Below are 10450 nucleotides of genomic sequence, written 5' to 3' on the forward strand. Positions count from 1 at the left end.
GCGCGAAATTCAAAACAAACAAACAAACAATATATTAATGGCTAAGCAGCAACGCCACGCTCAATTTTTTTTCCAGAAATACCTCTCCCCGACTTCATTATTGGAGCACTACAAAACTAATTTTCCTCAGCTGTTTTATACCCCCAATCCGCCCTTGTATATGCATAAAAGTTGAACTTTTTGTTACAGTAATAAATGTTTGGTATTACATAATGCTAAACTCAGGGCTCGGTTCCCACAGGGGATACACTATAGATGGTACATTGTGCAGCTTTGCGTGTAAAGAACACAAATAATTTATCCAAGTATATATGTATTGCATAGAAGTATAATTTTTCTCTACTGTCATTAATGCATGTTACTATTTATATATTAAAACTGAGAATAGAAAGCTATTGAATACTAGGGAACAAACACATAATAATATCTATATTTTACAGTATAATAATTATTTAATTAAGAATTGTAAAACATTTTTATCTATGTAAATATAATTGTACTGTCTGTTGTATGTTCATGTAACTACTTCGCAGAGTGTGAATGGATCTTCACCAAAATTGGTATGGAGGTTCATTAAGTCCATGCGAGGGTACATACGAATTTTCAGTTTTGTATTCTACGTTTTGCGGTTTTTATGAGCGTTTTTTACCACTACTTCGTCACCTGTATATGTACCTTCACCAAATTTGGTATGGAGGTTCAATGGATCCATGGAAAGATACATACAACTTTTTAGTTTTGCATTTAACGTTTTTACCACTACTTTGCCCCTTCTTGTTAGATCTTCACCAAATTTGGCATGAAGGGTTGTTAGATCCATGGAGAGACATATGCAAAGTTGCGATTTCACATTTTGTGTTTTGCAGTTTTTATGCCCAAAGATACCCTTTTATTAATCATGAATGTAAATACTTCCGTCCAGGGACGGCTACTTCGGCTAGTTCTAACATTGTATTTTATCACCCATTTAACACCTTTGAGCAAAGGTATTACTTTCCAACCATCGATGTCGCTTTAAGATGAACTCTCTTCTTGTATAGTTTCCATTATTTTGAAATTCAGACTTATCTTTGATTTTATGCGTATTTTCTTTACCTCACTTATTATTAGTAAGTGCCCTTTTGAGATAGTCGGAATGATGTGAGGTATAGTGAAGGAAGACGGGTTTATTGGACAATTTTTTATACGTGTAACTATATATATTAGTTCATTGTTGATTGTTAAGGCAACATCTAAGACAAGTAATTTTCTCTCTGTTTCTTCATATTCTGGGTAAACTTACTTGAAGAGTAATATGTGGCAAAGAAATAATGAAATTTTTGAAGGCATTCGAGTTCATTGTTCCAGATGCAAAAACTGTTGTCAAGTTATGCATACCTTACTGCTGGTAGATCTGCTTTGTGTGTCTGCGTCTTGAGAGCTTTTGTTTCTAGATACAACGATATCCTGTTCGCCATTACCACTCCTTTCTTTTGTTTGTATAAATTATCCCTAAGTGTGAAAAGAAATGTATGAGTACAGGACGACAACTGTAAAGTAAATAACATCCAATGTTCTATTAAACTGAATTTTCAGCTGTGTTCTAACCAAGATAATGTTGCATAGCATAACAAGACGCTATAATGTTATTGGTAAATTGGTTTGTCATCTTTATGTATCCTATATAATTCTGAGATACAGCTTAGAGTTGGCTTGAGTGTTCTTTGTGATCTTCCTACTAAACAATTTTTCTTTTTGTTTTAGTAAATCTTTGACTTATGTTTCCTTTTTCATTTTATTTTTGTAAGATTATTACAGAATATCTTCCTTATCTGACTTTTATAATTAAATTGTTGTTGTTCTGCATCAACTTTAGAGAATCTTTAAAGGTCTTCTTTTCCTTGGAAAGTTTTGTAGCTGGGTAAGATTCTTCTATTTGGTGATGTAGAAATGTTTTTTTTTTCTGTTCTGAAATGGTTGACCTTTAGGAGGTTGATAATTTATTCAATCAAATGGGTGGTTTCTGATTTTGATATTAAGAGGATGTGATGGATTTTGTTGGCTCTGGTGTGGGTTCTTCTGTAACATCCTGATGTGAAAGTGAAGATTTCTTAGTGGTTGTTTTGCTGACAGTGTGATCTGTCACCTCTTGGCATTTCTGAATTAGGCTTCTATGACCATTTTCAGTAAATATTATAAATTGTTTTCTGTAATGATGTGAGGTTCTCGAGTGACGTTTGGCAAGGAGAGATAAAGCATTGTATTGAATATCGACACTTCCAATAGTTACGTTTGGTTTATCTTGCGATGGTCTTTTTGTCATTTGAGACATAAAAAAAATGATTTTTTTAAAGATAAATTTGTTCAGTGTTTAGTGGTGATGCTGACAGATTTGTTTATATTATAAAGTTAATAATAATTCTTTCTTCTAGTATCTTTTCGATTGACAGTTAATAAAATTTTGAGTCAATAAAATCGAGCAGAAGTGTTTGAAGAAAATTATATAAATTGTGTTAGGATTACTTTGAATACAAGTAGCTAATTGCAACAACCGACGTGGTTTAACGATATATCTGTGGCATTCTTATTGAAAGCTGTTTGTGTTTCTGTTCTGCTTGTGTACTGTGTATGCTGCAGAGACATTACAATGTTGTCGTTCGGTATGTTAAAAAATCCCACAAAACTAACAATTACATTTGCTAACATGAGAATGTTATTTCTAAGCTGAAGAAGCATAATCATAATTGATTATATTTGTCATAAGGTAGACATAATGTGTTTGAAGTCTTATTACACATTCTTCTTCTTCCTGAAAAAAAAAAAACTCTAAGAGACTGTATAAAGAATGTAGTTTTCAAATAATAGTGAATAACTACATTGACTATTTCATTCATCAACATCACTGTCACAGCCAAAAGTTCACAAATGCTTAATAAATTCCAATCTATCGACCAAAATAATTAAAAAATTTGGAAGAATACTGAAATAATTTATGATTTTTGGTACATACGGCTATAACATCAACACTATGTGGTAAAAATATTTGCTATGCATAGCTAATGGTGCATACCCATTAAAAGCTTGAGTTACCGACTTAAATGTAGTTTTTGTGCATATATATATTGGAGAAACAGAAATACATTTGCACACCTATGCATATTAGAACACGTCGGCCGTATAAAATTGTAAACAAAACAACACTTCACCCCACCTCACAGCTGTAATTGCGATCATGGTGGGTGACAGGATTCGACCCCGCCACAAACAAATTGTGAGTCAAGTGTCCTAACCACAAACGTATGCCAGTCCCGGAAGAATATGATAACAACATTGTTAATTACCATTATTGTTGGTCATCTAGAATAAACCAAATATGTTTCTACTCCGTGTTTAAAATAATAATATCTGTTTATGATACTTCCTCTACCTGTATATGGATGTATCTGTTTTTGAGAGGAAAACTAAATGACAAATAACTATATATTCAGATATATGAAGCTATTAATCAACAATTAATTAAAACTCAACATCTATTAAAACATTTTAGTGTTTTTTCAATATGTTCTTTCTTTTTTTATACTGATTATCAAAAGTACTTCAAAACAAATATAACCTATATATTGATTATAAACTGCTTGTGTCCATAGCTGATAACAGCCAAACTATCTGCTAATTGTCAAACAGAATAATATAGAAGTAACAAAATAAACTGTTTTACAGATGTATTAATAAATCGACTTTATTCGTAAGTAAGGTGTATTTATAAGAAAGTACTTGCTTCCTACAAACACAATAATAGTAGGGTTTATACTTTACGTTAAGAAAAACTGATAAAACTATTTCTTTGATAGGTGAACCTGTCTTCATCAAGGTTTTGCCCTTGATGAAAAAAAAAAAGATTCATTAGTTTTTCTGTATGTGAATTCATACAATGTGTTTCTTATTGTCCAGGAGAAAGTTGATACATGAAATGTTACTTTAAACTGATCATAAAAGTTCCTTTAACTCATTTTTCAACGATAAAAATTCAACGCAATGAAATATTTTACATACTTATATCATTTTATTTTAAACGTGGTGTTACCTTCCAGTCTTCAAGATTTTCAGTTTCTAATTCCATTGTGAGATGTAACAGTAGACATTTTGGCATTTAGGATTATCAAAAAGCAATGTTTACATTCCGGAAAATATGAACGTATAACTGAGTAATACCCCATCACGTCAAGCGTTGATCATATTCGGCCCTCAAAAAATACGAAAATGTATCCGTATGGACCATTTTCGGCAGCACAATGAGAAATAATACTCTATGTATGTCTACCAAATCCGATCATTTTTGACTGAGCTATAGAGCAAAAATAGTGTGGAAAATCGTTCTCAATGTTAACAGATAGGGATTTTTTGGATATTCATGATCTTGATCCTCCAAAAACTAACCGCTGATAAGATGGGTCATAGTCTAAATGTATAGCAACTTTCGTCCAAATCTATTCAGCTGTTTTCGAGAAATATTGCTGGAAAACAAAGAACATAGGGGTGAAAACATAACCTCCGTCCACCTTCGGTCGCAGAGGTAATAATAATCCATCGAATCAAGCTTGCTATGATGTTATCTAGAAGAATCAACGCTGCTAAAAAGACAAACTTTATTGTGATGAAATAAATTATTATTGTATGTTATAATATTACTACTTAAAAGTTTCTATAGCCACCAGATTCAGTAGTCTAGTGTACCTACGTCTTCCTGTATAAATATCATTAATAGTGAGTCATTGAAAATCATCTTCAAATGAAAGCATTTGATAAAAAACGTTATTGAACAAAACAACCCTACTCTAAACCAACACCCCGGGGTGCCTAGATACCTCTTCTAAGTTTCACAACAGTATCCGGTCATATAACCACTTTGTTCAATACTGTATATATATATATCCGTGTTAGTGTAAATTACTTGTACCTTAATATAAGTTTAACATAACAGAAAATGTACAACGTTTCGACAAGGTTTTGTCATCATCAGAATAACAGAATATTACTGTGAGTAAAAGTATTTGCCTTGAGAAAATATTTATTACTAAGCATACTTAATAGCCAGATAATTTCACATCAATGTAGTATACTAATCCATTGCTTCTAGAACACATATAAGCGGTCATTCTGAACAATAATATCTTACTGGAGGTAAATATATTTGCCTAAACAGTGTGTTTGTTGTTAATCAAATAACATCACATTAATATAGTATACTAGTCCATTGTCTTCTAGCACATATTTAGGCTGTTATTCTGAAAAATAATATCTTACCGGAAGTAAAAGTATTTGACTGGACGAAATGTTTATTGTTAAGCATACTTAATAGCCAGTTAATTTCACATCCATGTAGTGTACTAATTCACTGTCTTCTAGCACATAAGCAGTCAATATGAACAATAATATCTTACTGGAAATAAAAGTATTTGACTGGACAATGTGTTTATTGTTAAGCGTATAATAGAGCAAGACTATTTTATCTTAGTGTAAAGCACTAATCCACTGCCTTCACTTACATACCATTCAGTTGAACAGCAGGATCTTACTAAAAATAAAATAAGCTGCTTGGATAACATGTTTATTGTTCAAAATATTTACGAATCAGACTGTATTAGCCTAATTCAATGTACTATTCCACTATCTTCACTTACATACCATTCAGTTGAACAGCAGTACCTTACTAAAATAAAATAAGCTGCTTGGATAACGTGTTTATTGTTCAAAATATTTACGAATCAGACTGTATTAGCCTAATTCAATGTACTATTCCACTATCTTCACTTACATACCATGCAGTTGAACAGCAGTATCTTACTAAAAATAAAATAAGCTGCTTGGATAACGTGTTTATTGTTCAAAATATTTACGAATCAGACTGTATTAGCCTAATTGAATGTACTATTCCACTATCTTCACTTTATATAGTCATTCATTTTAAATAACAAGATTTACTAGAAGTAAGACAATTTTTTCGTTTATTTTATGCATTAATATTACTGTTTTTAGCTATCGTGATATCATTTAGTGGAATTTATTCCTCAGGAATCAATTTTGAGACATATCTAATAAATTTCATTTATAGGTCCTATATTAATGATGTTTATGTTGGTTGATTTTGACGGGTATCTATTCATATTGCATGAAGCTGTGACCAGTGGTATACTTAATTCATGATTTCATTGTTCATGCTCTTAATGTACCGGTACAAAAAAAAATGTTGCCTGTACTCATTTGTGTGGATAGAGAACTTGGAAAACGAAAACAGTTAAATCACAACTTTATTATGAAATATGCTACTTAGTGTCATTTTATAATTTCTATACAGCTCAGACTGAAACATATAAAAACCTCATGATAATAAAAGTAAAACAAATATAAAACACACAGGAAACTGACACAATTATTACGTATCACATCGTCTACAATTGTTTGTAGTTGTCTGATAATTAATTTCAAGATATAACCTAGTTTAAATCAGGTGTTCTGTACTTTTACTGTATTTCAACAGTCATACATGTCTATAGCTATTTATAAATAAATGGGAGACTGTCTTTATGAACTTATGTTAATAATTTAGCTGAACTAATATCATGACTACATTTTAGAACATTGCACGTATATGTATTTAGAATAGTTAAATTCTTCATTGCTAATTCCTCAAGTAAACAGCACTAGGTAAGTTTATGAATTGTTGCGGCAAAATGGGTTGGGGAAGTCACCTTTTATCCTAGCTCCGCAGCCGTATATGATAACAATGAAGCATAATTTTACCAGCATTAACATATTCTTATATTTACGAATAAATCTCTTTTTAAACAAAACGATATAAGAATATTGTACTGTATCACAATATCAGTCTATATCTTCGCTAACGATGTGTATCTGTAGGTTTGATTTGGAAACTTAACCTTACGTTTTCCAAATAATTACTACTACCGAAACAAAGAGTTCTATAATTACGCTGCGAAATACTATATATATGTTTAGCTTGAATAACTGTTTTCTTGTATATGTTAAACATCTTTGAGGTAATTTTATGTCATGTGTTTAGCTAATTGTCAGAATATGAATACTATCTAATCAGAGATGATTGCATTTAAATAAAAATACAAATGTAAAAAAATAAGTAAAAAATTAAATGGAAAAAATATGTATCATATTAAATGTCAAAAAGTTAGGATTTGCTCTTCGTACGTTTTGGATTTAATAGCGTGGCTCTAATAAATTGTCCCGCTAAATATTTAGTAATGTAAGCATATTTATCAGTAAATTAATTTTCCAATACCTATTTTGCTTAAACATTGAAAACCGATAAGGATTTTTATGAATTCCTTAATTTGGATTTAACGATTGAAAGCGTACAAAATATAAATATCGATGGCCATTAGCAACCGTGTTGAAATCCAAAATATGCTTCCTGTTCACTGATAGGACTTCATTGTTTTCAAGTTTATAGTTTCGTTGTTGTATTAGAATATTATAAAACCAACAACAAAAGCTTTAAAATAATACAACCACAGAAAAAAACATTTCTTTCTGGTTTTAGAAAGTTCTTTATCGAATGGTATAGAAATTGCAGAATTATCCTGATGATGTTTATTTACTATTGTTTATTTCTGCAACTAAAACTTAACCAATTAATCGGAAAGCGTTTATATATTTCTATAATTTGTTTTTGTTTCTTTTGTATTGTTGAATTTCACGCATAGCTACTTGAAAGTTATCTGCACTAACCGTCCTGTACTTGTGAAATGATAAATTAGAAAGAAGGCAGCTAGTCAACATCACCCACCGTCAACTTTTGGGATCCTCATTACCAAGAGAAGTGGGATTGACCGTAATTTTATAACGACCCCAAGACTTAAAGGGCGAGCATGTTTGGCGGCAGGATTCAATCCTCTGACCGGTGGATTGCCAGTCAAATACTCTAACAACTAAGTAATGCCAGGCCATAAATTTTTGCTTTCTCCTAAACGTTTAATCAGGCATCATCAAAACTTGTTAATATGTCAATCTTAAGATTTTTTCCGTCTCGAAACATGCCTTTTAAAGTCCATTAATTAAGTCAGTATTATCACTGAGGAGCCTGTGTGTGTGTGTGATTAAAATGAAACCATGCACGGACATTTTTGTTTTTTGAAATAAATGACATTATTGAAGTGGGACTACTTACACTTTGGGTTGACATTATTGAAGTGGAACTAATTACACTTTGGGATGACATTATTGAAGTGGGACTAATTACACTTTGGGATGACATTATTGAAGTGGGACTACTAACACTTTAGGATGACATTATTGAAGTGGGACTACTAACACTTTAGGATGACATTATTGAAGTGGGACTACTTACACTTTGGGATGACATTATTGAAGTGGGACTACTTACACTTTGGGATGACATTACTGAAGTGGGACTACTAACACTTTAGGATTACATTATTGAAGTGGGACTACTTACACTTTGGGATGACATTATTGGAGTGGGACTAATTACACTTTGGGATGACATTATTGAAGTGGGACTACTAACACTTTAGGATTACATTATTGAAGTGGGACTACTTACACTTTGGGATGACATTATTGAAGTGGGACTAATTACACTTTGGGATGACATTATTGAAGTGGAACTACTTACATTTTGGGATTAAGTGGAAACATCGAGTTTTGATGATTTAAAATTCAAATGAGATTCAGTTTAGTTATTACCAGACTCTCTCGAATCTTTAATAGCTGCTAGTCCTCAGTTCCATTAACTCCCAAAGTTTTAAGTTCAAATAACAACATTATATTTTATCCAAAAATATTGTACAATATTTGAGAATTTTTTTCAGGTTTCTTAATAAGAAGTTAGTGGTTTTGTAGAAGGGGATAAACACATAGTAATAAGATTCGCACATTCCTCCATACAGCACGTGCTTGTGAATTTATAGATAACAATACAAAGGCCTTACATTACTAAATTATCATTCTCATTTTAATTAATAATAAATTTCCGAAACAAATTGTAGAAATTACAATTAGGGTCACTTTAAACATTTGTATATAGGTTTTACTTTATTCCGTTATTAATGTAGTTATTATCGTTTTTTTTTGTATGTTTATATTTTGATAAACAGTTGATTGCTCGTTGATAATTTTATTTTAAAATCTTTATAAATCTCAATAATTTGTACTTGTAAATTGCATTTTATGATCTATTATCACAATCTATTGGTTTAACTGAAATGAAAGTGTGCGTTTTAATTCTCGTTTTCGAAAATACAATTTTCTTGTTGATTGTTAATCACACAGATAAAGTGTTAATACCTGGAATATATATATATTTATATTTGGTGTGAATAATATCATGTACATAGATACATTGCGTACATGTAAAGCTCAGTATAGAATGTACATAGATGTTTGGGTTTATGAAGGATAAAGTTTTGTAACTGTTCAACTTCAATGACGAAGTCTGTTAATAGAGATTGTGTAAATTGTAAACGTTTCTTATACAATGGTTTTCAAATTTACTTGTTAGGTTGAAATTCATATTTCTTTCGGAATTAGTTTATTCAATGTTATATAAATTCTAATCAGAAAATAAATAAACTGAACAGATCTGAGAATGCTATCAAGTATTAAATTGCATTAATGTTTTCCCTTTTTTAAAACGTCTTTTTGTCATATTGTGAATTTTATAATTTATGCACAAACATTTAGGGTAATTTCATGTATTCTTGAATACTTTGTATAGATATCACTGCAGAGAAATATATTACTTTTTAGGTTTTCTTTTGATTTACAGGGTATCGTTGACAACAACCCGTTGTTTTTCAAATCAATTAAAAACTCCAGTAAAGATTTAGGCTACAACAGAGTACACGTTATTTTAAGATAAATTGTTACTTAGTCTAGATTCTAAAGCACGATTTTCTCGTTTGCTGCTTGTATATATATACGTTTATGTATAACGAAGTGTAAATTGTACAGTGTATGTGAAATAAACATTTTATTAATTCCCCCAAGCTTGCATTCACATAATTTTTTTTAAAATAAATTTCCGAATTCCATTAAGAAAACAAAACAAAACACGATAGTCACATTATTTAAATAAAACAATGAGTTATCATGAGTGATGTAAAATAATTCTGTATTGATAAAGCAATAATTCATCATCTTTAAACAGAAGTTATACAGATGTTTATAGAGACAAAAGGTTGATATTGTTGATATGAATACTTCCATCTGCCGAGGACAATAAATATCGAATTTAATATATATATTTTTTCTGTAAACATCTCAGGTTTCTTCAACTTGAAACTTGGATTTTTTAATGTTTATCATCGACAAGCTTCTGTATGTAAAAGCGGTTTTGAAATGATTTAGTAATATGTTGAGACTATATTTTACATATCTCTTTGAACAAATTTCAACAGAAATACTACTACGTGGA

Source organism: Limulus polyphemus, unplaced genomic scaffold (assembly GCF_000517525.1).
Source record: "Limulus polyphemus unplaced genomic scaffold, Limulus_polyphemus-2.1.2 Scaffold1303, whole genome shotgun sequence".
Lineage (NCBI taxonomy): Eukaryota > Metazoa > Arthropoda > Merostomata > Xiphosura > Limulidae > Limulus > Limulus polyphemus.